This window comes from Pogona vitticeps, chromosome 6 (assembly GCF_051106095.1).
Source record: "Pogona vitticeps strain Pit_001003342236 chromosome 6, PviZW2.1, whole genome shotgun sequence".
Classification (NCBI taxonomy): Eukaryota; Metazoa; Chordata; class Lepidosauria; order Squamata; family Agamidae; genus Pogona; species Pogona vitticeps.
In genome coordinates this window covers 61,279,240-61,303,817 of record NC_135788.1, presented here as the reverse complement: position 1 = coordinate 61,303,817, position 24,578 = coordinate 61,279,240, and the positions used below count along the sequence as shown (strand labels likewise).

General features: G+C 42.8%; 1 long non-coding RNA gene across 1 annotated transcript in view; it reads left to right on the top strand.

Annotated features, from left to right (window-relative positions):
- Positions 1-24,578, top strand: part of LOC140707986 (uncharacterized) — a 479,255-nt gene that overhangs the window by 16,061 nt on the left and 438,616 nt on the right. The window lies entirely within an intron of this gene.

Here is a 24,578-nt window from a genome sequence, read left to right as displayed (position 1 = left end):
AGAAATTAAAGCAGCTAAAGTTAAATTTGCCTCATGATTTGAGTGGAACCAAGCCAAAAGCTGTGTTCTGTGTCCAGACAGAGCAAAGCTCCTTGCCACTGAGGGAGCCTGTTGCCATGGCTAATCAATCTGGACCAGTTACATCTGCTGATCAGGCTGGGGAAAATGGTCCTCTTGTGGAGGTCAAGCGCTGCTTACTAGTTAGGACAGATTCGCAATTGTTTGAGACCGCAGGGGTGGACGTAGGAATACTTGACCATCAGTATAGGGGGCTAAGGGATACTTGTTCCCAGGTGACCCTGTGCCATCCAGACATTATTCCTAGGAAGTATATAGTCCCAAATGAGAGCCTGAAGGTGGCAGGGATTGAGGGGCAGGTGATCTCACTGCCAGTAGCTGAGGTACCTGTGAGCTTTCAAGGCTGGAGGGGAGTTTGGTGGCTAGCGATTTCATCGACTCTGCCAGCAGCCGTGCTCGTGGGAAATGACCTGGCTGTACATGTGAAACGGGTGCTAGTGATTACATGCTCACAGGCTACCACGGGGACAGTTCAGGGGGGTACTGAAGAGCCCGAGGTTGAAGCAGATGAGGGTAGTCCCGAAGCCGTGGCAGAAACCTTAGCCACGGACAGCAAATTTGGCCAAGAGCAAAAAGCAGACGCCACTCTCCGAAAGTGTTTTGAAAAGGTGACAGCCACCCAGCTAACACCTGAAACCCCAGCGAGATTTCGCGAGGAAAAGGGAATTTTATATAGAGAGACCCTGATGAATATCTCAAAAGGGGGAGATGGGATCAGATGTCAGCTAGTGGTATCTGAAAAGTATCGCCCCATGATCTTACAAAGGGGGCACTCTGATGTGTTTGTTGCGCACTTAGGGGTGAACAAAACACAGCAGAGAATCACACAAAATTTTTACTGGCCTGAAATAGGGAAGCAGATCAAGGAGTTCTGTAAACAATGTGATGTGTGTCAAAGGCAGGGGAATAACCGTGACAGGACCAAAGCGAAGTTGTGCCCTTTGCCTGTGATTGACATCCCGTTCAAATGTATAGGAGTGGATATTGTGGGACCTTTGCCCAAGGCCACAAAGAGGGGGAACCGGTTCATTCTCACCATTGTGGACCATGCCACGAGGTACCCCGAAGCCATTCCCTTGACTAATATCGAAACTAACACAGTGGCAGATGCCTTGGTGGGGTATATGTCCAGGATGGGATTTGCCTCAGAAATAATCACAGATTTGGGCACATCGTTTACATCAAAGCTCATGAAACGGTTATGGCAAATCTGTGGAATTAAACACAAGGAAACCACTGCCTATCACCCCAAAAGTAATGGGTTAACGGAGAAGTTCAATGGGACTCTGATGCGCATGATTAGGGCTTACTTGGCAGAGAATCCAAACAATTGGGACCAGAAGCTGCAATCCCTTTTGTTTGCTTATCGATCAGTGCCCCAAGCCAGTACCGGGTTCAGTCCGTTTGAACTTTTGTTTGGGAGAAAAGTAAGAGGTCCACTTGATTTAATCAAACAAAAGTGGGAGCAGATCACCCAGGATGACCCACAAGATGTTGTGACGTACATAGACACTTTAATGAATGACCTGAAGAGAAACCTAGAGCTAGCAGCAGAAAACCTGCAAGCTCAGAAGGTCAGACAGAAAACCTGGTATGACCAGAAAGCCAGGGAGAGGCACTTTAACCCAGGGGAGGAAGTGCTTTGGCTTAGGCCCTGCAAAGAGAACAAACTGCAGCTCAAATGGGCAGGACCATACAGGGTCATTTCCAAGATGTCAGATCTGAACTACCTTATAGAACAGGAGGAACACCAAGCACGGAGGGTGGTACATGTGAATGCCCTGAAACCCTACTACAGAGGGGAACAGAGGGTTTTATTTGCCATAAAAGCAGCTGAGAGTGAGGAAGCTGAATTACCCTTCTGGGAGGGTAGAGGGGAAGATCACCTGAAACACCTGGAAATAGTGCTGCAGAGGTTAAGTGCAGCAGGGCTAACAGTAAAGGCAAGCAAGTGTCAGCTGGGTAGCCCAGAAATAAAATACTTGGGTCACATAGTAGGGGGAGGAGTGATCAAACCCCTAGAGGCCAAGATAGAAGCCCTTCGTGATTGGCCCAGACCCAACACCAAGAAAAAAGTCAAATCATTTCTTGGGTTGGTGGGCTACTACAGAAAGTTCATCCCGAGGTTTAGCGAGATGGCGACTCCGCTGACCGATCTGACACGGAAGAAGACTGATGACCGCATCCCGTGGACCAGCGACTGTGAGGAGGCGTTCCAGAGGTTGAAGGAGGCGCTCGTCCATTATCCAGTGCTGCGTGCTCCCAACTTCGACCGGGAGTTCATCATCTACACCGATGCGTCTAACAGCGGGGTAGGAGCAGTTCTTTGCCAGGAGGATGAAAATGGTGACCAGCATCCAGTGTCCTACCTGAGTAGGAAACTCCAGAAAGGTGAGAGACATTTGGCAACCGTGGAAAAGGAGTGCCTGGCTATAGTATACGCGATTCAGAAGGCCAAACCTTACATCTGGGGAAGACATTTTGTTCTGTGCACTGACCACTCACCACTGCAGTGTTTAAAGACAATGAAAACCCATAATAGTAAACTTATGAGGTGGGCTTTAAACCTGCAAGATTTTGACTTCGAAGTGAAGGTGGTCAGAGGGTCAATGAACTGTGTTGCTGACGCCTTGTCCAGAAGACCCGACGAGTGAAGACGGCGAAGAAACCATGGACTGTGTATATTTTGGTGACCAAAAGTTAAATGTAACTGTTTATGGAACAGGCTTGGTTTGTATTAATAAAGGTAACTTAATGTATTGCAAATATTAATGTTTAAATGCATAATTGATATGTTTGACCTAGAGTGAGTAAGTATGGGATTGTGTTATAATGTATAACTGGTTTTGTGTTTTGATCCTGGTTGTTTTTTTTGGAGAAAAGCACTTTAGCTTTTCCCCCGCAAAACAACTTATAAAGAGGGGAGGTGTCACATACAGCACTGATGGTACCTGTCTGTCATGGGTTTGGAGGGAAAGTTCCATCCTATGGGGAGTGGAAGGCGGGACATCAGGGGGGAGGAGCTGTACTGTATATATATTTGGAGCTTGTGTGGAGAAGGGGAGTTGGAGTCTGTGTGTCAGACTGGGTACAACTGTTGGTCAGTTAGTACATACCTGATAGGTTCAGGTTTCTATCTAGGTAGCCAGAACTGATAGGTTCAGGGTCTGTGCGTTACCTTAAAGTGTTCCGTGGGAACCAAGCTGTTGTATGTGTGTGATTGGGACTATGCCACGTTACATTATCCTATTTACCTGATTCTTTTATTTACCCTGTTTGTTATTTCAATAAACCTTGTTCTTTTGTTTATTAAAATCCATTCCTGGTCTGTGTGACTCCTTATAGGGAATGGTTGGTGGCAGCATAATTACATGGTGGGATACTCCAGTAGGTCTGGGGTTGCCACACATACCTATGAAGAACATTGACCTTCCTCAGTCTGGGTAAAATGAGCTATTTTTTAAATGAATAATAGAAAAGGAAGGAGCCTACACGGCCATCAAGTCAAACCCCCTGCTCAATGCAGGAATACAATCAAAGCATTTCTGCCAAGTGATTTTCTAAGTTTCTCTTGAATGTCTCCAGTGTTGGAGCACTGACTAACTCCTGAGGTAACTAGTTCAACAGTCGTAGTGCTCTAACAAGAAGTTTTTCCTGCTATTCAGTCGAAATCTGGCTTCCTTTAACTTAAGCCCATTGTTTGCATGTCCTGCACTTTCGGATAATCTGGGGTAATCCTGCCCCTCCTCTGTATGACAGCCTTTCAAATATTTAAAAAGTGCTATCATATCACTCCTCAGTCTTCTTTTCTCAAGGCTAAACATGCCCAGTTCTTCAGGCCTTTCCTCATAAGGCTTGGTTTCCAGCCCTCTGATCATCCTTGTCACCCTCCTCTAAACTTGTTCCAATTTGTTAGCATCCTTCTTGAACTGTGTTGTCCAGAACTGGACACAATACTCAAGAGGGGGACTAGCACCTTGTGGGATTTGGAAACTACAGTGGTGGCCCGCTTGAGGATTACCTCATTGTACGACGAATCCACTATACGATGAGGTTTTTGCGATCGCTGTTACAGTCGCAAAACGACATGTCTGTGGCGAAAATCCGCTTTACGATGATCGGATCCCTGCTTTGGGAACTGATTTTTTGCTTAACGTCGGGTTTCCAAAATGGCTGCCCACTGTGCAAAATGGCTCCCCGCTGTGTTAGGGACGGATTCTTCGCTCTACAGGGAGCAGAAAATGGCTACCCTATGGAGGATCTTCACTTTACGATGAGGTATTTCACCTATTAGAACACATTAACTGCTTTCTAATGCATTCTAATGGGCTTTTTACTTTCGCTTGACGACAATTTCGCTCTACAGCGATTTCGCTGGAACGGATTAACGTCGTCAAGTGTGGCACCACTGTATACATCTGTTAATGCAGCCTAAAATAGCATGTGCCTTTTATTGTAGCCACATCACACTGTTGGCTCATATTTAGCATGTGATCTACAACAATTCCAAGATCCTTCTCACTCACAGTTTTGCTGAGCCAGTTATCCCCCATCTTGTAACTGTGTAATTGCTTTATTTTTCCAAGATGCAGTACTTTGCAATTATCCCTGTTGAATTTCATTCTGTTGCTTTTGGCCCAGTGCTCCATCCTATCAAGGTCACTTTGAATTTTGTTTCTGCCTTCTGTATTAGCTATTCCACCCAAATTGGTATCATCTGCAAATTTGACAAGCATTCCTTGCACTCTTTCATCCAAGTCATTAATAAAAATATTGAAGAGCACCGGGCCCGGGACTGAGCCTTGGGGTACCCCATTTGTTACCTCCTGCCAATTAGAGAAGGGCCCATTCCTCAGACTACGATTCTGTTGCCAATTGTGTACCACCTGACACTTGGTCTATCCGGCCTACACCTCAGGATATCATGGGGCGCTTTGTCAAAACTCTTGCTGAAGTCAAAATATACCATGCCTCCAGCATTCCCTCTGTCCATCAGGGAGATTGCCTGATCAAAAAACAAAATCAAATTAGTTTGGCAGGATTTGTTTCTATTTATTACTGCATTGTTTCCTGGGTACTTGCATAATGACTGCTTTACAATCTGTTTCAGAATTTTGTCTGGGATTGAGGTCAGGCTGACTGGCCTGTAGTTCCAGTTTCCTCTTTTTTTGCCCTTTTTGAAGATAGGGACAACATTGGCCCTCCTCCAATCCTCTGGCACCTCCTGCATTTCCCAAGAAAATAATGGATAGCAGTTCTGAGAGTTCTTCAGCCAGTTCTTTCAGTACTCTCTGATGCAGTTTATCCAGCCCTGGAGATTTGAACTCGTTCAAGGTGGTAAGGTAGTCCTTGATTATTTATCAGTCTCCAGCTGCAGCCCTGTTGCTCCCCCTCACTTGCACTTCCAATTTGTTTGGAAGTTCATAATCTGTTTTATGGGAAGAGACTGAACTAAAATAGGAATTGAACACCTCTGTCTTTTCTTTGTCCTCTGTTATCATTTTTCCATCTCCATTGCGGACCTGTACCACTATGTCTTGTGTTTGTCTTTTTCTACTCACATACCTGAAGAATGCTTTTTAAATTGCTTTTAGCATCTCTAGCTAACCTCAGCTCATTCTCAGCTGTTGCCCTCCTAATGCCATCCCTGTGTTATGAGCGACAGAGTGTGACGAGGTGTGTGTGGGTTCCAGAATAACCAGCACCCCAGACCTGAGAGGAAGATGGAGAAATCGCAAGGGAAGATGGGACAGTGTGCCCAATACAGAGCTTCAAAAGAAGATGTGAGTTGCAGACAGAGACAGATTCATTATTAATAAGAGACTGCTGTGTGGGCAAAGGTTTGGATTTTTGCAGGTGTTGTGCCCAGACAAGAGGGAAGTGAACTGGAGCAAGAAGTCCAAATGTAACTAAAATTGGAGAAAGCAAGCTTAAGAAAGAGGAAGCAGCCTAGCTGAAGCCAAGTCTGTGGCAGATGAAACAAACTGTACACATGAAAGGAAGCATTCCTGCATGACAACAGATTGTATCTGCCCAGAAAGCCAGGGTCTGCCCCCCCCGTGTGCTTGTGCCAGCCCAGGTTTAGCCCATTAACACAGCCCACAAGGAAAAGACCTATAAGAAGGATGACCCAGGAAGAAACAGGTGGGCTTCGGAACAGCACTGGAACGACCCCCATCACCCTTTCCGAGGATTAATCACCCTCAGAGAAGGGCCTTTTGGATGAGTGAGTATCTTGTGGGAATGGGAAGTATGAAAGAGAGCCCTTTTGGTACCTTTTGCCTTATATTCATGTCATGGGGTTCCTCAGGGCTCGATACTGTCCCCCATGCTGTTTAACATCTACATGAAACCGCTGGGAGAGGTCATCAGGAGGTTTGGGCTGAGGAGTCAGCAATATGCTGACGACACTCAGCTCTACCTCTCGTTTTCCACCAATCCAGGTGAGGCGGTTTCTGTGCTGAACTCGTGTTTGGACCTGATAATGGACTGGATGAGGGTCAATAAATTGAAACTAAATCCAGACAAGACGGAAGTGCTGTTAGTGGGTGCTTCGCCAGACAGGCTGGAGGGCCATCTCCCTGCCCTGAATGGGGTTACACTCCCCTTAAGGGACAGGATCCGCAGCTTGGGGGTGCTCCTGGACCCCAGTCTAACACTGGAAGCCCAGGTGGACTCAGTGGCCAGAGGCGCCTTCCTCCAGCTGCGGAAACTATACCAGCTACGGCCCTACCTGGACGAGCGGAGTCTCATGACAGTTACACATGCACTGGTAACATCCCGTATAGATTACTGCAATGCGCTTTACGTGGGGCTGCCTTTGAAGACGGTCCGGCGACTGCAACTGGTCCAGAATCGAGCTGCGCGGCTGGTGAGTGGTGTGGCCGCAGGGAACATATCAAGGCGATTCTGTATAAGTTACATTGGCTACCAGTTGCTGCCCGGGCCCAATTCAAAGTGCTTGTTTTGACATATAAAGCCCTAAACGGCTTGGGCCCTGGATACCTGAAGGACCGCCTCCTTCCATATGAGCCTACCCGGCAGTTAAGATCTAGCCAGGGGGCCCTTTTGAAAGAGCCGTCCCTCAAGGAGGTAAGAGGGACGGCTTGTAGACAAAGGGCCTTTTCGGCAGCTGCCCCCAGACTATGGAATGCCCTCCCGACTGAGATTCGTCTGGTGCCGACACTGATGACATTTCGGCGCCAGGTCAAAACCTTCCTGTTCCAGAAGGCTTTTAACTGAAATAATATTAGCTGTGGGTCCGATGGCAATTTTATATATATTTTAATTGTATTTTAATTGTTACATGTCTTTGTTGTATTTTGGATGCTGTAAGCCGCCCAGAGACCTTTGGGTAGTGTGGGCGGCATATAAAATAAATAAATAAATAAATAAATAAATAAATAAATAAATAAATAAATAAATAAATAAATAAATAAATAAATAAATCCTATGTCTTATGTCTTATGTCTCATCAATAAATGTTACATGAATAGTGCTTAACCCAAAATTATTGGTGTATGGTCTTCTTGTCAGTATTCTGGCTGGGCTCTCTCTCCTCTCATGGTTCCTCTCCCCAGGATAAAAAGAACGGGAACCCAATTTGGGTAACACCTGCATTTCCTTGCTACTTCTCTGTATTCATCCTTGGTGGCCTTGCTTTCTTTCCACTTCCTGTACATCTCATTTTTGGTTTTTAGCTGCTCCCTGAGCTTTTGGTGAAGCCACACTTGCCTTTTCTGCTGCTTCCCCCCTTTTATTCCTGTTGGAATTGTTTGTAGCTGTGCCTTTGGAATTTCTTTTTATAGAAGCTCCCACTCTTCTTGGACTCCTTTTCTTCTTAGGATCTCCTGCCATGGGACCTTACTTATCCTTGCTCTGAGTTTATTAAAACTGGCTTTTAAAAAATCCAGCAGAAGAGTGTGGCTACACTCTGCTTTCGTTTCCTCTGAAATCAAGAATTCTAGAAGGACATGATCACTCTCACCTAGAGTTCCCCTTACTGCCACTTCCCCCACCAAGTCATCTCTGTTGGCCAGAATCAAGTCAAAGACAGCAAATCCTCTAGTTTGTTTCTCCACTTTTTGTAGGAGAACCAGGAATCTCTTGGAGGGACCATACTTGCCTCCCAACATATATGTGGATAATTGAAATCTCCCATCACTACTACATTGTGTCTCTTTGAAAAATCTGCCATTTGCTTTTCAAAAGTTTTGTCCACTTCCTCTCTTTGATTGTGTGGTCGTTACTAGACTCCAACTACCAAGTTCCTTTTGTTTTTTGCCCCAAATATATTGATCCAGATGCTCTTGATGGGAGTCGAGATTTCTAGTCTTAGTGTCTCACCCTCACCATCTGCTGAGCCCCAAGAAATCAGTTTAATAGAGGATTTGCTGCTCTTGGTGTGCTCATACTGTATGTTCCACATGTTACTTTAGTAAGTAGGTATTAGGTTTTGGTATATATACAAAAACTTACAATACCTACTTGTCTTGCACAATTTTTTTTCTTTTGAAGCAAATTTCAGTTCTGTTTTAATTTACTGTCTGCCTGCAGCCTTCAAAACGGAAGTTCAAAACAACTAATTTAAAGTTTGTACTATGTCTGATACCAGTGGTTATAATGAGCAAAACACCCTAAAGATTTGTGGTTGTCATTTAGTTTGGGACAGTGTTAAAAATTAACTGGCTGTGTTCATTTAAAGGAGCACGTACAATTTCAGCTCCAACCAAGACTGTGTGCTACTTCCACAGGGACTTGCGTGTCCTTAGTTAAGACAGTCATGTGCTCCTGTGTTGTCTGTCCTTAATTCAGTTTCCTATCTAGGAATCCAGTCCAAGGGTTACTAGGTCTCAGCCTGGCAGCTGAAATCTCAGGAAATTGCCAGCTTTCTCTAGGTGGTGAGACAAATCTCAGGACAAGTGTTGCTAGAGAAGGATTAAGTACAGTATGTTCCTTATTATGAAGTGGCATTTAAGTTTCTGCCCCTTTCCAAGTGACACCATAGCTCACGGGCTCATTATGAAGGTGTCTGTAAGTGTGTTGTACTTGAACTGTATCAATCCATTAAAAAGCTAGAAGTGAGGGGAGGGAACAAGAATTGGCCGCAGCAGTATAAGTGTTACGTTTGTGAGCAGCAATTGCCTGGCTGCATCCTTCAAGTCAGTTCAGTTCAGTGTCTGAATGCCAAACTAAAAAGTCAGGTACAAGTAATTCACCACCTTAAATGCCAGGTGGCAAGCAAAAGCAGGTCATCACACAGTCCATGTTGTAAATGGCAAAGCATGAGCCAGAGGCTTTAATGATCTATCTTCCACAAATTAACAGTGGTTTTCATGGAATTTGCAGCTGTCAGCATACCTCTCCTGACATCCATCTGTTACAATCTCCCAGTTAGCAAAAGACCTTGAGACACTGATGTTGCTTTCACTTGAATCTTCTAAGCTGTCACTTTTCTCTTGAGCAAATGGGGCTCACATTGGTCAGACTTTCATCATCTGATGCCTCGCTAACAGAAATTACCTCAGCCCTTCTCCTCAAGGCTGCAAAATGTCCTCTTCCACTTCTGAAGATGACCGAAGAAGATGAGTCATGATACCAGGGCCTGGGGAAAAAATCTCTGAGTTGGATTAGCACAAAGCCTTCCTTAAGCCCCAGGAGCCTGGAAAATCTTCCCATGTTCATAGGCACCATAGGTGAGTCCATGCAGGATGTGAGCCCTTGTAAGAATGGTAGCAAACTCTGCAGCTTAGAGGGACAGTTGGCCACTTGCCTGGCTGTCAAACACTGAACTAGTTTTTCCTGGCTCTAGGTTGCTGTGTTACCTAGTTAACCAGGTTTTATGGATACCCTGGACTGCCAGAAAGACAAAAATGGGTCCTGGATGAAATCAAGCCTGAACTGTCACTGGAGGAAAAGATGTTGAAACTGAGATTGTCCTACTTTGTGCACATCATCATCAGAAGACAGGATTCTCTGCTCATTCGTGGGGTCGCCATAAATCAAGGGTGATTTGATGGCACAGAACAACAACATCCAGATCCAGGAGTCATTTCCCTGGATTCTTCATTTTTGATTTGCACAACCAAGTGGCTAAGCTGTAGTTCTGCTTCTCAGTAACCACTGCCTGCCCCACCTCTGTGACATCACAAAGACTTGCTCTGTGACATTACACGGGCTAATCACCTGGCCTCATATTTTGGCTTGGACTCTTGGAGAACAGGATGCTACTGCTCTGGCAAACCTATGCTTTATATTGTTTCAAGCTCTTTTGACTCCTGTCCAGGGATGACTGTGGTTGGTTTGTTGGGATCCCAAGAATGGCAACAGACCTGGCTTTTCAGTAACATAAAAATTTTGCTTTCAGAGATGCACAAGAAATATCACAGGAAGATACAGAAGTCTATTTGCCTGCCATAGCTGAACCTGCACTTAATGGGATGGAGGGATCTGCTGCTGCTTAAAAAACACACAGTTGAAACAGAACATGTAATATGGACTCAAAAGGGTCTTCCATGCTATTCTGTTTTAGCATTTGAGTTCTTATATGGAGTAGTAGGGGGTGTTAAATGGTCCATGGGAACCTGCTTAAGGAGCCAGTTACATAACTACAGTTCGTTCATTCGTTCGTTCGTTCGTTCGTTTGTTCGTTTGTTCGTTTGTTCGTTTGTTCTTTCTTTCTTTCTTTCTTTCTTTCTTTCTTTCTTTCTTTCTTTCTTTCTTTCTTTCTTTCTTTCTTTCTTTCTTTCTTTCTTTCTTTCTTTCTTTCTTTCTTTCTTTCTTTCTACATGTTGACACTTACAATCTTTTGTTTTAGCCCCAAGCCCTATTAGGAAAGTGGTACTGGGTCTCTTTTCATCGCTCTATGTACTTCTCATTGCCCATCTTCTCAATTTGATCTGCCCCTCCCAAAAGATACACACATGTTGCCATTTGCCCTGCAGGAGAAGACATACAGTAATCCTCTAAAATCCAATAAAAGATTAAATTTATTCTTAGGAGCAATAGGAAGTACCTTGTGTAGAGCTCATTTTGACCCTTACCAAAGAAGCCAGATATTGTCAGAGACTGGAAAGTTAGTGAAAAACAGTCATAAATTAAGTTGAGCATTAAGTTATGTATAACAAAGCTAATTAAATATTGAAAAACATTGTTTAAATTAGCATTTAAATATATGTTACATTACTGCACTAAAAGCCATAGCAAAATGGAGGTGAAAAATCATATCCCTTCTTTTCTCCTCCCCTTCCATTTTTGCCTATTTTGAGATTTTGAGAGAAGGAAATAGCTGCTCTTTCTCTGATTTATTACACTGGGAGATGCATGCCAGGAAAGCTACAAATTCTAATACAGATCTTGGGGTGACAGAAGTAAAATGATTCTTTTAAATATAAAAAGGCAAGCGTAGGCGATACCTTTGTAGACCACTAAAAACAAACATACAGTCTGCTAGCTTTCATGGATCAGGACTGTCCACTTTGTCAGACTTGTCCCAAAAGATCATGGCAGGATGGATTTTGCCAGGCATTTTTCTTAAATGTAAGTTAAGGGATATGTAGATTGGACATCACACCCAGCTGCAGCCTGCATCTTTCCTAAGTCCTGATCCATGAAAGCTAGCCGACTGTATGATTTTTTTTAGTGGGCTTTAAAAGTATCTCCTATTCTTACATTTCTGTTATGTAATGATCACATGACTGTCTTTCATTTCAACTGAATTACAAAGATTCCAAGAATAGCCACCACTCACCCCCTGTACCAACGAGAAGACATGTAGACTCATCATCAGTAGAGAAAGACTGCAACCATTAGACAATATTAATTAAAGCTATTGAATTTACTGAATTTTCACCCCAGTTTCCCAGATGGAGGACTCCAGATTTTGCGTGTCACCTTCTTCCTCAGCCAAACAGGAACATGTAGTTTCAAAGGAAGGCCAAATGGGAAGGTATGTGCATACCACTGCACTTCTCAAATTAAAGAACTAGAGAGTGATTTCCAGTCCACAGATTCCTCAGCTGTAACTTTAAAGCAACAATTCCAGTGCAGCTTGAATCTTTCTTAACTTACATCTAAGAAAAATTCCTGGCAAAATCCATCTTGCCATGTACTATTGGAACTGAGTGCTTTACACTGGTACAAGCCTGACAAAATGGATAGTACTGATCCACAAAAGCTAGCAGCTTGGATGATTTGTTTTTAGTGGTCTATAAAGGTTTCTTGCATTTGTATTATCTAATGAGCACATCACTCTCTTTTATTTTAAAATATAGTTCCTTGATGATTCTGTCACGTGGCAACAATTTTCTTCCGCTGAACTCTCATCCATGACTAATGTATCAGTAAAAAAAAAATGAGGCAAACCATCCAAATTGAGTTAAATGTTAATACAATCATCAAATTATAATAGAAAATTAAGGAAATCAATTTAATTGATAACTTGATTGTAATATGTTAGTGCCAACCTCTGGATGTTGTGTAGAATTATTACTCTCCTTATAAATAGGTAATAGTTTATTAATTCAAGCTGTTGTTTTGTTGACTGCAGAAAGCTGTAATTACATTGGAACAAAGATTACCAAAACAAGAACAAATAAAAGTGAAAGCTGTTTCATGTTTAAAGAAACCAAGTAAATGTATGGAGCAGTGAAGATATAAGAACTGCACAGTCTTGAACCCTATAAGTGTAAAACCTCACTGTCACCTCTGGAAATGGAAAAATCCAAATATTCTTTGGGCATAGTGGTAGCATATCATCCACTTGAAGATAGTCCTTGCTAAATCCAGTTGAATGATGGTTTCTAATTTAATCATGGCTACCTTTAGGTTGATTTGGTTCATATCAAAAACCTGCACTTGTGTCTTTTGGAGTAAAATTTTAAAAACTTTTATTTTATTTATATTAAAAAGTACATAGCAACTATGTCTGAAATCATGTTACTTAGCATAATAAACTGCACAAGAGTAGGACCACTGTATCAATGGGGATTTGGTGAGTTCTCCGTAAGTTCCATTTATTCAAATGGGCCTATTCTAGTTTTGACTTACTTTTGTGCAAAAAGTTGCAACTAGAATGCCCACTTGAATCAATGGAACATACAGAGGAGTTGACTCACCAAATGCCTACTTTAGTGAGCCTCTTTTAGTGCAACTTATTATACTAAACAGAAATTCAACCAAACCAATATATTTCAAATGTGAAATATAAAAAAGATTCACGGACAGTGGATAGACATGAAAAAGGTGCATCTACTAAAATGAGAAATATTCAAAGGATCCATAAAGATTAGCATTTTAATGCATGTTTTGTTCTAAATTCATACCTGACATGAATTCAACACAGTATTCATCATAATAATATGGTTATTTTAGCTCAATCTTTTCCCATAGGACAGACTCTGAACCTTCAGACAAATGTGAAGTGCAAGTGGAGGCAGCAGGACTGCAGCTGGAGACTGATAAATAGTCAAGGAATACCTTACCACCTTGAATGAGTTCAAATCTCAAGGGCCAGATGAATTGCATCCAAGAGTACTGAAGGAATTGGCTGAAGAACTCTCAGAACTGCTTTCCATTATTTTCTTGAAATCGTGGGAAACGGGTAAGGTGCCAGAGGATTGGAGGAGGGCTAAAAAAGGGCAAAAAAGAAAAACCTGGGAGCTACAGGCCAGTCAGCTTGATGTCAATCCCAGGGAAAATTCTGGAACAAATTATAAAATGGTCACTATGGAAGCATCTAGAAAACAATACAATAATAACTAGAAGCCAACATGGATTTGTCAAGAACATATCCTGCCGGACTAATCTGATCTCATTTTTTTTATCAGGTAATATCTCCAATAGGCATAGGGAACGCTATAGACATTGTATATCTTGACTTTAGCATAACTTTTGACAAAGTGCCCCATGATATCCTGATTAGCAAGCTAACTAGGTGTGGGCTGGACAGATCAGGTGTCAGGTGGATACACAAATGGCTACAGAATCATACTCTGAGGGTGATAATTAATGGCTCCTTCACCCGCTGGGGGGAGGTACTAAGTGGGGTACCCCAAGGCTCAGTCCTGGGTCTGGTGCTCTTCTATGTTTTTATTAATGACTTAGATGAGGGAGTGCAGGGAATGCTTGTCAAATTTGCAGATGACATAAAATAGCTAACACCCTGGAAGAAACAAAATTCAAAATGGTCTGGATAGGATACAACAGAATGAAATTCAACAGGGATAAGTGCAAAGTACTGCACCTCAGAAAAATAAACCAAATGACCAGTAACAAAGTGGGGGGATACCTGGCTCAGCAATACTGCAAGTGAGAAGGATTTTGGAATTGTCATAGATCATAAGCTGAATATGAGCCAAAAGTGTGATGTGGCTACAAAAAAGGCAAATGCTATTTTAGGCAGCATTAACAGAAGTATAGTTTCCAAATCCCATAAGGTGCTAGTTCCCCTCTATTCAGCACTGGTTAGGCCTCACCTTGAGTATTGAGTCCAGTTCTGGAAACCACACTTCAGGAAGGATGCTAACAAATTGGAACAAGTTCAGAGGAGAGTGACAAGGATAATCAGGGAGCTGGAAACCAAGCCTTATGAGGAAAAAATTTGGCCTTGAGAAAAGAAGACTGAGGGGTGATTTGATAGCATTTTTCAAATATTTGAAAGGATGTCATACAGAGGAGGGGCAGGATCTGTTTTCGATCACCCCAGAGTGCAGGACATGCAACAATGGTCTCAAGTTAAAGGACGCCAGATTTCGATTGAATATCAGGAAAAACGTCCTAACTGTTAGAGCAGTATAACAATGGAACCAATTGCCTTGAGAGGTGGTGAGTGCTGCAACACTGGAGGCATTCAAGAGAAACTTAGACAACCACCTCTCAGATACCCTTTGATCTGTATTCCTGCATCAAGTAGGGGGTTGGACGATGGCTTTATAGGACTCTTCCAACTTCTCTATTCTATGATTCTAATAGAGAGAATCTGGTTTACCAAGCTGTAATATACATCCTGGATGTTGCTACTTGCTAAATGGCTATCTGAATCCACTCTAGACTGAGTAAGTACAAACTCTATACAACAGGAATTTTCTCAAAAAGAGCTGCTTGTATTCTTTCATGTCCTTGTTATGCCTAAATGTTCTAGTATTTGATTGAAAACAATTTTCTTTCCAATTGTCCTTATTAATTCAAAGAGGTTTTCACAGGAATATTTTCTTTTCCTTCTTGGATAGATATTTTCCCGGCTGAAACTCTTGTTTCTTTGTAGCAAAGTCATTGAGGATTTCTTCATAGATACTGTTATCCTTCAATATGTGTTCAAAAGAAGTCTCTTCTTCCTTGCCTTTGCTCAGTCTAATTATTCCAAATTTATTAGAATTTTTGAGCAGTGTAGATCAAGTATTAAAGGAAATATTGCAAAACTGCAGGCCTGAAGATCCCAAGTGCCACAGACAAGGGAAGCTCATCAAAGCTTCAGAAGTCTTTCATTCATGTCAGGAAAAATGCTTTTGGTGTACTAACATGGTACCTAATGAGTCCATTACAATTGTGCTTCAGAATGCTGGCACTCCTCACTTAAAGACTGGGTTCCATTCTTAGGGCTTGGGTCATTAAGTAAATTGGTTGTTAAATGAGGTGCTTTAGGCAGAATCAGACAGGAGTTAGCTGGAGGAGTGGCAGCAGCATTGCTGCTGGCTTGGTGGGGGAAAAAAGAAATAAATAAAAGCTTACGCATTGCTCCTGGCTGCTTTGAGCTCCACCATTGGTCCTGCCTGGTTTGGCAGCAGAATGAAACAAAGACTGAGAAAGGGGATTCCCCCTGCTGGAGAACTGTTCGGAAGTCCAAGCGGTGTAAAACAGTTAGGTTGCTAACAGTTAGGAGTGCCTGTAGCTCTTCATGGCCTCTGTGAATGCACACAATTAGGTTGTTCTGCGCCTGCGCTGAACATCTCGGAAATTTCTAGATCTTAAAGACACATGATTAGTGGGACATTCCCCCATGGAGCATATGCTCTGCCCATCCTTGATCCCCTCAGTTCCTTTTTTCTGTCATGTTGAACAGACCTGTTTGGAGAAATAGAGCAATTTATCGAATTATACTTCCCTTTTGAATCATCATTCTTTGCTACAATCATTTTTCTTTATTCGACAGTTCCCTTGTGAGTTTATTCTAGTTTTTCTCTACCCGTGGTTTTGCTGATTTTCCCCTTCCCCCACGACTATTTTTCCCTCCTTTTCTTTTCTGCTCTTTGTGAGCTCCCCCAGGCCTTTCAAGCGGTGCATTCTCTGCGCAAACAAGATCCCACTAACTGACGGTCACGACCACTGCCTTTTCTGCCTTGGAGAACAACATCCTACCCACTCCTGTTCTGCGCGCAAAATGCTAACCAGACCAGCCCTTAAGCTTCATCTACAAAGATTGAGGTTTTACTTCTGGGAGAAATCTCTCAATCCACCCACAGCCTACATGGAGTACTGTATGCTCAATCTCCAGACCCTCAACCAGATCGGCAAAATCCATCCATGCCTGCTTCCAGCACCGCGACTGCTTCTCCCCATCATAAGGAGAAGTTGAAGTCCACATCAAAAAGAGGCTGAGTCCTTAAGTTCAGATGGTAATATCAGTCGTTCCCATCTCTCTCTCTGAGCTTGATACCTTTTCCTCCTAATCAAGGCTTTATAGTTTTTCTTGAGTATAAATCAGTCTGGAGCAGGGGTGTCAAACACAAGGCCCGCGGGCCAAATCCAGCCCACCAGACCTCGTCTGATGGCCCGCGGAGCCGCCGCCAGCCTTGCAGCCTCCCCTGTTTTTTTCAATGGTGGTGGGAAAAAAACTTGTCGGTGTCTCCTCGGCGGCTGGCTCGCTCGCTCTCGGGAGGAGGGGAGCGAGCGCGCGTGTGCGTCAGCCGGAGAACGCAAGCGCAGGAGAGCAAGCGAGAAAGCTAGCGAGCAAGCCATGGCCGGGAGCTCCGCGACTGACAGACTGACAATAGGAAACAGCGGGCGCTGCAGAGTCAGGAGAGGAAGGCCGCCGCCACCAAGCCTAAGCTAAGCTGCCTCAGCCGCCGCTTCCTCCTCCTCCTCACCGCACCCCGCCGGCAACCCGGGCCTCGCTCGCTTGCTTGCTTGTTTCCTCGCTTGCTGGCTTGGCGCCCCTCCTTCGCCAAGGCCGACTTGCCGGGAATGTGAGAGAAGGCAGCCGCGCCAGGAGGCGGAGGAGGCGGCGGCCGTAGCGGAGGAGGAGGAGGAGGCCTCTCTCAGCCTCCCTCAACCGTGCGGCACCCGTGTCTTTGGGGCGGGCGGGCGGGTAGTGGTGGTGGCAGGAGGGCGGGAGAGGGGCCCGGCGGAGCCTTGCATGGAACCGAGGGGAGGCCTCCGCCGCTGCCGCCGCCGCCGCTGCTCCTCTGCTTGACGCCGCGGCCGCCGTTGATCTAGGAGCCCGATTTTATTTTAATTTCACATATTCATCCTGGCCTCCGAGGGTAGGGAGAAGGGGGCTCTTGCGCCTTGACCCTCCGGTCCTGCAAAGCCCAAAGCTCTGCTGTCGCCACCCCCCTCTTGCACACATTTAAACAATTGGAGAAACTAAACGAATGAATGGCGGCTGCAAAAGAGCACTTTTACTCCCCTCCCACCCCTTTTTAGTATCTGGGTTATTTTTCCGTTTGTTTCCTTTTGAGAGTCTCCAGGTAGATTTTTATTTTTTTGAAATCTTTACCGTTCTTCTGGCACCACTTTCTGTTTCAGTGGAAAATGTTGCACAGATTTGTTCTTCCTGGGGTTGGGTCACGGTGATGGGATGTGTGCGCGTGTGTGTCTGTGTGTCAGAGAGAGGTTTGCGGAGGGAGGGCGGGAGTTGCCTGTCTTGGTGCGGTGACTTGTTAGTTAACATTCTGCTCTTCCTGGATGAGATGAGTTACAACGGGACCAGCATCTCCTCTCTTCATTTGCACTGGAGTCTTCATAACAATGCACCGAGGCAGAGGTGAATTTATTCATGCAACATTATCAAACAGCAGAATTAGATAGCTGATGTATTTTAACTGTTTGTGTAATTATTACACAAACAGTTAAAATACATCAGCTATCTAGGGCCTGCGCTGGGGGTGATAGAGGCTGACGAGGCCTACCAGGCGGCTCCCACTGCTGCTTCTCCTGCAGCGGCGGCGGCAGCAGGCACCGCACCGCGGAACCGGCCCTTTGATGGGGACCAAACTGCTGATGCGGCCCCCGATGAATTTGAGTTTGACACCCCTGGTCTGGAGGAATCTTAGCCAGATTCTGTGTTTTGTACGACCTGTACAGGGATATTAGTTCATACTTTGCTGTTTTACATTCTGCATCGAACCAAGATTTAGAGTGGACAGCTTGGGAGGGCCTAGGCTTTAACTTTCTGTATGTCAGATAAAGTTGCAGATGACATATCAGCCCTTTATAGGCCTCTAGTGCAGCCAAGATTGAGTTGGCTGATACAATGGGATTACCAAAGGAGGAGAGAGACTCAGTTAATAGTAACTGTCTTGCAAGGGTAACCATTTCTGCGGACCATTTTACTCAGGCAGCCCTTATTTCAGCTGTCTACAGGAGGGAAAATTCGTTGTTCACAAATACTTTAGCAGCTTTGCAGTTGATTGATATGGACAAAGGAAAGTGATCACTCTCAGGGTGGCATTCCACTCCAAAGTCACATATTAAATCTGCCAGATCCTTGGAGACCATAATGTAATCAATGGTTGAGGCTCCCATTGGTGAGATGAATGAATACTCCCTGGCCTGTCCCCCTCAATGCACTCATTAAGCAGGGCTAAATCCACATTGTTGGCCATCTGCATTAAGCATAATTACAACCTAGATCCTTAGACTATCTTGGGAATAGATGTCGGGGGGGGAATACAGTCCAGGGGGATCATATGAAATCGAGCATAGATAGCCTCATCATTTTCTCCATTCTTAGTGTTAAAATCCCCTAGCACCATTAAGGAAGCTGTTGAATATAATAAAAACCAGGCTATCAATATATTCTGTTAGTTTTGCCCAGTGGTCTTTGGACCGGGTACGAGCTGGCTCCCGGAAGATATAGACATTGATAAGCAACAAGGGCTTTGTAGTAAAATTCAAAATGGCCACCAGTGCTAGGTTACAGCTGTTGTCTACCTTGCAGAACCTTCCGGGGTCATTGAGGAGTGTTCAGTTTTTGTCAGATGGCCTAACATAAGAGTTATAAGTTGTTTGATTTCTTGGAGAGTATCTCTAATTTCTACTAGAGATGTCTGCATTGAGCCAGTGTTGTCTTCCCTTGCTGCAATTAACTTATCTTGATGTGCTTGAATGACTGTGGGAGTTAAAGGAGTATGAGCCTTTGACTCTAATGTAGTAGTTTTGTAAATGGGTACTTCTATAATGCAGGACTCTGACCAGGGTGTTATTGGGCTCCCTTTGAGGTTAGTAACAGCTGGGCCCTTCATTGGGCTCTCTGATAATATGATGTGGGGGGGGGACATAAAATTGGATTTCCTTAAATTGCCGAAGTCCATATACACCGTGCTATTAAGCTGGGTGGTGTTTAAAAGCTCAGCTCCCACAGTCTGCTCATCCTTGAGAAAATATTCTGGTAAATCTATTTGTGCTGTTTGAGATGTTTCCCCATGTGTTGGGAGGTAATCACCTTTGTTTTCTGATACAGGAGCTGATGAAGGAGCTACGCTGGATTTGGAGGGTTCTTTGGATATCAGAAAGTCTTTAATTTTGGGTTGTTGCGCCTTCCCCATTGCCAGGTTATGTTCACTCCTATCAATTTGGTTAGTGATATATCTTTGGTGGAGTTCCAGAGGGGAGATGGAGGTAATAATGCCTCTATTCCAAAGCTACTTCTGGTACAAAGCTGGAGCCTCCCTGCTTCTGTGTATATCGGATATAGGTGTAATGGTAACTGGAGTGGTTTCCTTAATCCGATGCAGCACCGGGGGAGAAAGAGTCAAGTCCAGCTCCAAAGAGTCTCTCAGTTCCATATCAATCAAACTTCTTTAGTCCTCAAGGCTGTCAAATGACTAGCAGGAATATCAGGAGAGAGTATCAGACTATTTTGTAAGTTTTTTTAAAAAAAATGTCCTTATCACCCAGGCCCGGAGAATTAAAGAGTTTCTACTAATCTTCAAGATATGAGGGGGCCAGGAGTTTCTCAGTTAGATAATGAGGAATGGCAACAAATGACAACAAATCCTCCCAGCTCCTGAACACATCAAGGCAACCGATCAAATAAATTAGATAAAGGGAAGTTATTAAAGTAAATAAGTAAAGTAGAATAAGGTAAAACCTGCGGAGCCTCCAGATAAATGCTGTGAACCGCACCCCACTGGATATGAGAAGCTCACATTAAAATATAGTAGTTAGCTTTTGCAAAAAGGTTTTGGGTAAAAATACATATATGGCTTGTTAAAATAATCAAAATACATGTAAATTTTAAACCAGAATTCTTTCTATTAGGTATAATACCAGAAAATGTTGATAAGCAAAATGTATGTTTAATACTGCATATTTTAACAGCTGCAAGGATTATAATTGTAGCTGTATTAGCAAATGATTATAAGTGGAACCCAGGAGACATGATATTAAGCATGGACAGGCTTTAAAATAATAATAATAATAATAATAATAATAATAATAATAATAATAATAATAATAATAATAATAATAATAATAATAATAATAATAATAATAATAATAATAATAATAATAAATCATCATCATCATCATCATCATCAACAACAACAACAACAACAACAACAACAATTTTGAATTAAAAATATATAGCAGTTAGTCTTTAAGGTGCCGCAACATTTTTGCCTTCTTTATTTTTTAAAAATTGTTTTGTGTTTGTCTGACATGCTAGCACAGACTAACATGGCTACCTCTTCTAAAATTCCATGAAGTACTAGCTTCCTTCTGTATTTATTTATTTATTCCATTTATACCCCGCCTATCTGGTCATATTGACCACTGTATGGCACTGGTTAGGCCTCATTTTGAGTCCTTTATCCAGTTCTGGACACCATACTGCAGACAAATAGGAACAAGTTCAGAGGAGAGCAACATTGATGATTGGGGGATTGAAATCCAAGCTCTGTGAGGAAAGACAGAAAGAACTAGGCATGTTTAGCCCTAAGAAAAAAATACTGAAGGGAGATAAGATAACACTCTTCAAATAATTGCAAGGTTGTCATACCAAGGAGGGGCACAATCTGTTCTTGATCATCCCAGAGTGCAGGACTTGTAATAATGGGCTCAAGTTAGAATTCAGTAGAATATCAGAAAAAAACAGCTTTACTGTTGGCATAATACCAATTACCTCGGGAGATGGTGAGTGCTTCAGTGCTAGAGGCATTCAAGAGAAAATTAGACAACCATCTGTCCAATATCCTTTGATTTGGATTCCTGCACTGAGCAGGGTGTTGGACTCAATGGCCTTATAGGCCTCTTCTGACTCCATTATTCTATGATGGATTCTAGAAGGCTTTAAAAGGATAACTGGATAATTCATGGAGGAGAAGTCTATGAGGGGCTAATATATCATTATATCTTTCCACAGTTATCAGGTTCAGAGGCAGAACATTTCTCAGAACCAGTTTTTGAAGCAACAATGATCAAAAATGATGATTGTCCTTCTGCCCTGCTTGAGGACTTCCTAGAGGCAGCTGTAGGAAACAGAATCCTAGCGTAAATGGATTTTTGGTTTGATCCCACAAGACACTTTTTATGTTCTTTCGATAGTTGCACTATCTTGAATAGACAGGCATCTACTGTCTAGCTGGACAGGAAATACTGATCTATGTTGCAAAATTATATTGCACAAACTGTGTCTTATTGTATGAATCAAAGGGCACAGGGCAAAGATCGTTGTTTTGGTTGATAATCTTTTAATTAACCTTATCTTACATTCAGAGGGAATGTTCTACTAAATGTAGATTGCAAATTTCTTTTCATTTGCTTCCATAACAAAGACGCATTTAACAAATTTATATCCAGTCTTTGACCTATAGGACAATTAAGAAGACAGGGAATGTTCATGCAGGAGTTTCCCATGCTTCTAGTTCTTGTTCAGCAGGATAGATACTGTACTGATGACTGTGGCTTCTTCTCTCAGAGATCTGTGACTAAACAAATGGACCAATTTCTAAAGAGTCCAATGATATGGCTTCCCCAGCCAACACTTGATCACTCCTTAGTCAAGGAGAGTGACAGTTGAATAGGATGTGCAGGCTTGCATGTGCATGGACGCCATTGTCTTAGACTAGTGTGCCAAAAAGTCACTGGAAGTAATCCAAAGTCACTGTTAAGTAAGTACACATTGTGCCTTACTGAAATGGGAGGATACAAACCACTATTTACATACTTTTAAATATTTACTTCTTCTGGCTTCCCCAATGAGCTAAAGGTCATGTGTATGGCTGTCCTGTAGGGCAGGCCATGCTGAGAAAGAGTGATTGGTCTAAGGTTTTCATTGTTCAGGGCAGAAAGAGAGACAACAGTTAAAATTGTGATCAGGAAAGGATATTAGCTACTGAAATAACATTTATGACACTTCTGCCCAATCATGAGTCACAGGCTATTTATCACATCAGTTCTTGCCCTTAGTGAAGACAAACCTGAATTTCTCAAATCCCAATCCAAAACTCTCACCATTACACTCGCCTGCCTCTCTTTGGAAAAAAAAGATTATTCCTAATAGGCATTATACCTATTATGCTGCATATGAGTTATATTGCCTGAATTCCAACCATCTTTCAGGAGCTGATTCTATGTAGCTACTCAGTGGTAAGAATGGAGTACTGTTACATTGTATTCTCTCTCTCTCTCTCTCTCTCTCTCTCTCTCTCTCTCTCTCTCTCTCTCTCTCTCTCTCTCTCTCTATCTATCTATCTATCTATCTATCTATCTATCTATCTATCTATCTATCATCTGTCTGTCTGTCTGTCTGTCTGTCATGCCTTTTTCCTTAAAAAGGACCCAAGGTGGCTTACATAATTAAAACAACAATATTTAAAAGCTAAAGCAGAAAGTATACAAATATTTAAAAAGAATTAAATATATTAATATCTATTTATATTAAAAACTGTAAATAAAATGAATACTAAAACACATTCAAAACAACAGAACACAACAGTCTGTTTAAAAAACCCTCTCAAGCCACCAGACATTAAGGAAAAGTTTGCCTGAAGAAAAAGGTCTTTGCCTGCTTGTGGAAGGACAGCGATAATGGTGCGAGCCTAGCTTCCTGTGGGAGACAGTTCCAGAGTCTGGGAGCAGAAATAGAGAATGTCAGAATATAGAAATTTTGTAGGCCTGAACCTGAATAAATGTACAGTGGTGCCTCGCTTAACGATTGCTTCGTACAACGAAAAATTCACTTAACAATGGCTTTTTCGGAGCGATCTTGCGCTTCACTTAACGATTTTCCCTATGGGTGATTTTCGCTTAACGATTTCGGGACCATGCTTCGCTTAACAATGACAGTTTTAGGTCCCCTTGTTTCGCTTAACGTTTTTTTTACAGCCCCGTTTTTACAATTTTAAAAATATTCTAAAATGTTTAAAAATGTTTAAAATGCTTGGAATCCTTAGTGCACCTAATAAAACCTTCGTTAACTTAATTTGGCTTTGTTCTGAGTCTTTTTGAATTTTTTGTGAATTTTTTCCCCATTGAAATATGCTTCAATGCATTTCAATGGGTTTCGCTTAACGTTTTTTCCTATGGGGATTTTCGCTTAAGGATGGTAATCCAATTGGAATGGATTATCCGGTTTTCAATGCATCTCTATGGGAAATGGTGTTTCGCTTAACGATGTTTTCACATAGCGATTTTTTTTGGAACCAATTAAAATCGTTAAGCGAGGCACCACTGTATTATTAACGAGCTGCCATTGTGCACAGATGTGAGTATACTGAGTCACTCTGAAGATGATGCAATGTCTGGAAATAAGAAGACACCCAGGTGCAGAAGATGAAGTCATGTGTCTTCTGATTGGACTAGAGATGCCATGTTTATGTATATAAGTGAACAGTGTCTATGTATCATTCTCTTCTCTCTCCACCATTTGCTGCAATCCACTATGTCCGTTTGTGTAATGATGTCCTGCCATGCTGATGTGATGCCTGCCTGTAAATACTTGTAAATACTGTAAATACAACCATCTTGCAAAAGAAGAACTTGTGTCTTCAATAACTCTGCGTTTTCCTGTTGCCAAATCCTTGACAGAGAAAGCCATCTCTCATGTCCCCACCATGCACACCTGTGGGGGTGGTGGGATCAAGTGATGATTTTAAAGTCTGGGCAAGCTCATAGAGGGAGATGGGATCCCTTAGATAGCTTGGACTGAATCTGTTTAGGGCTTTATAAGTTAAACCAACACTTTGAATTGTGCCCAGAGACAGATCAGTGGTTGGTGTAGCTGCTGTAACAGGGGGCTTATATATTCCCTGTACCCATCCCCAGTTAATAATCTCACTACA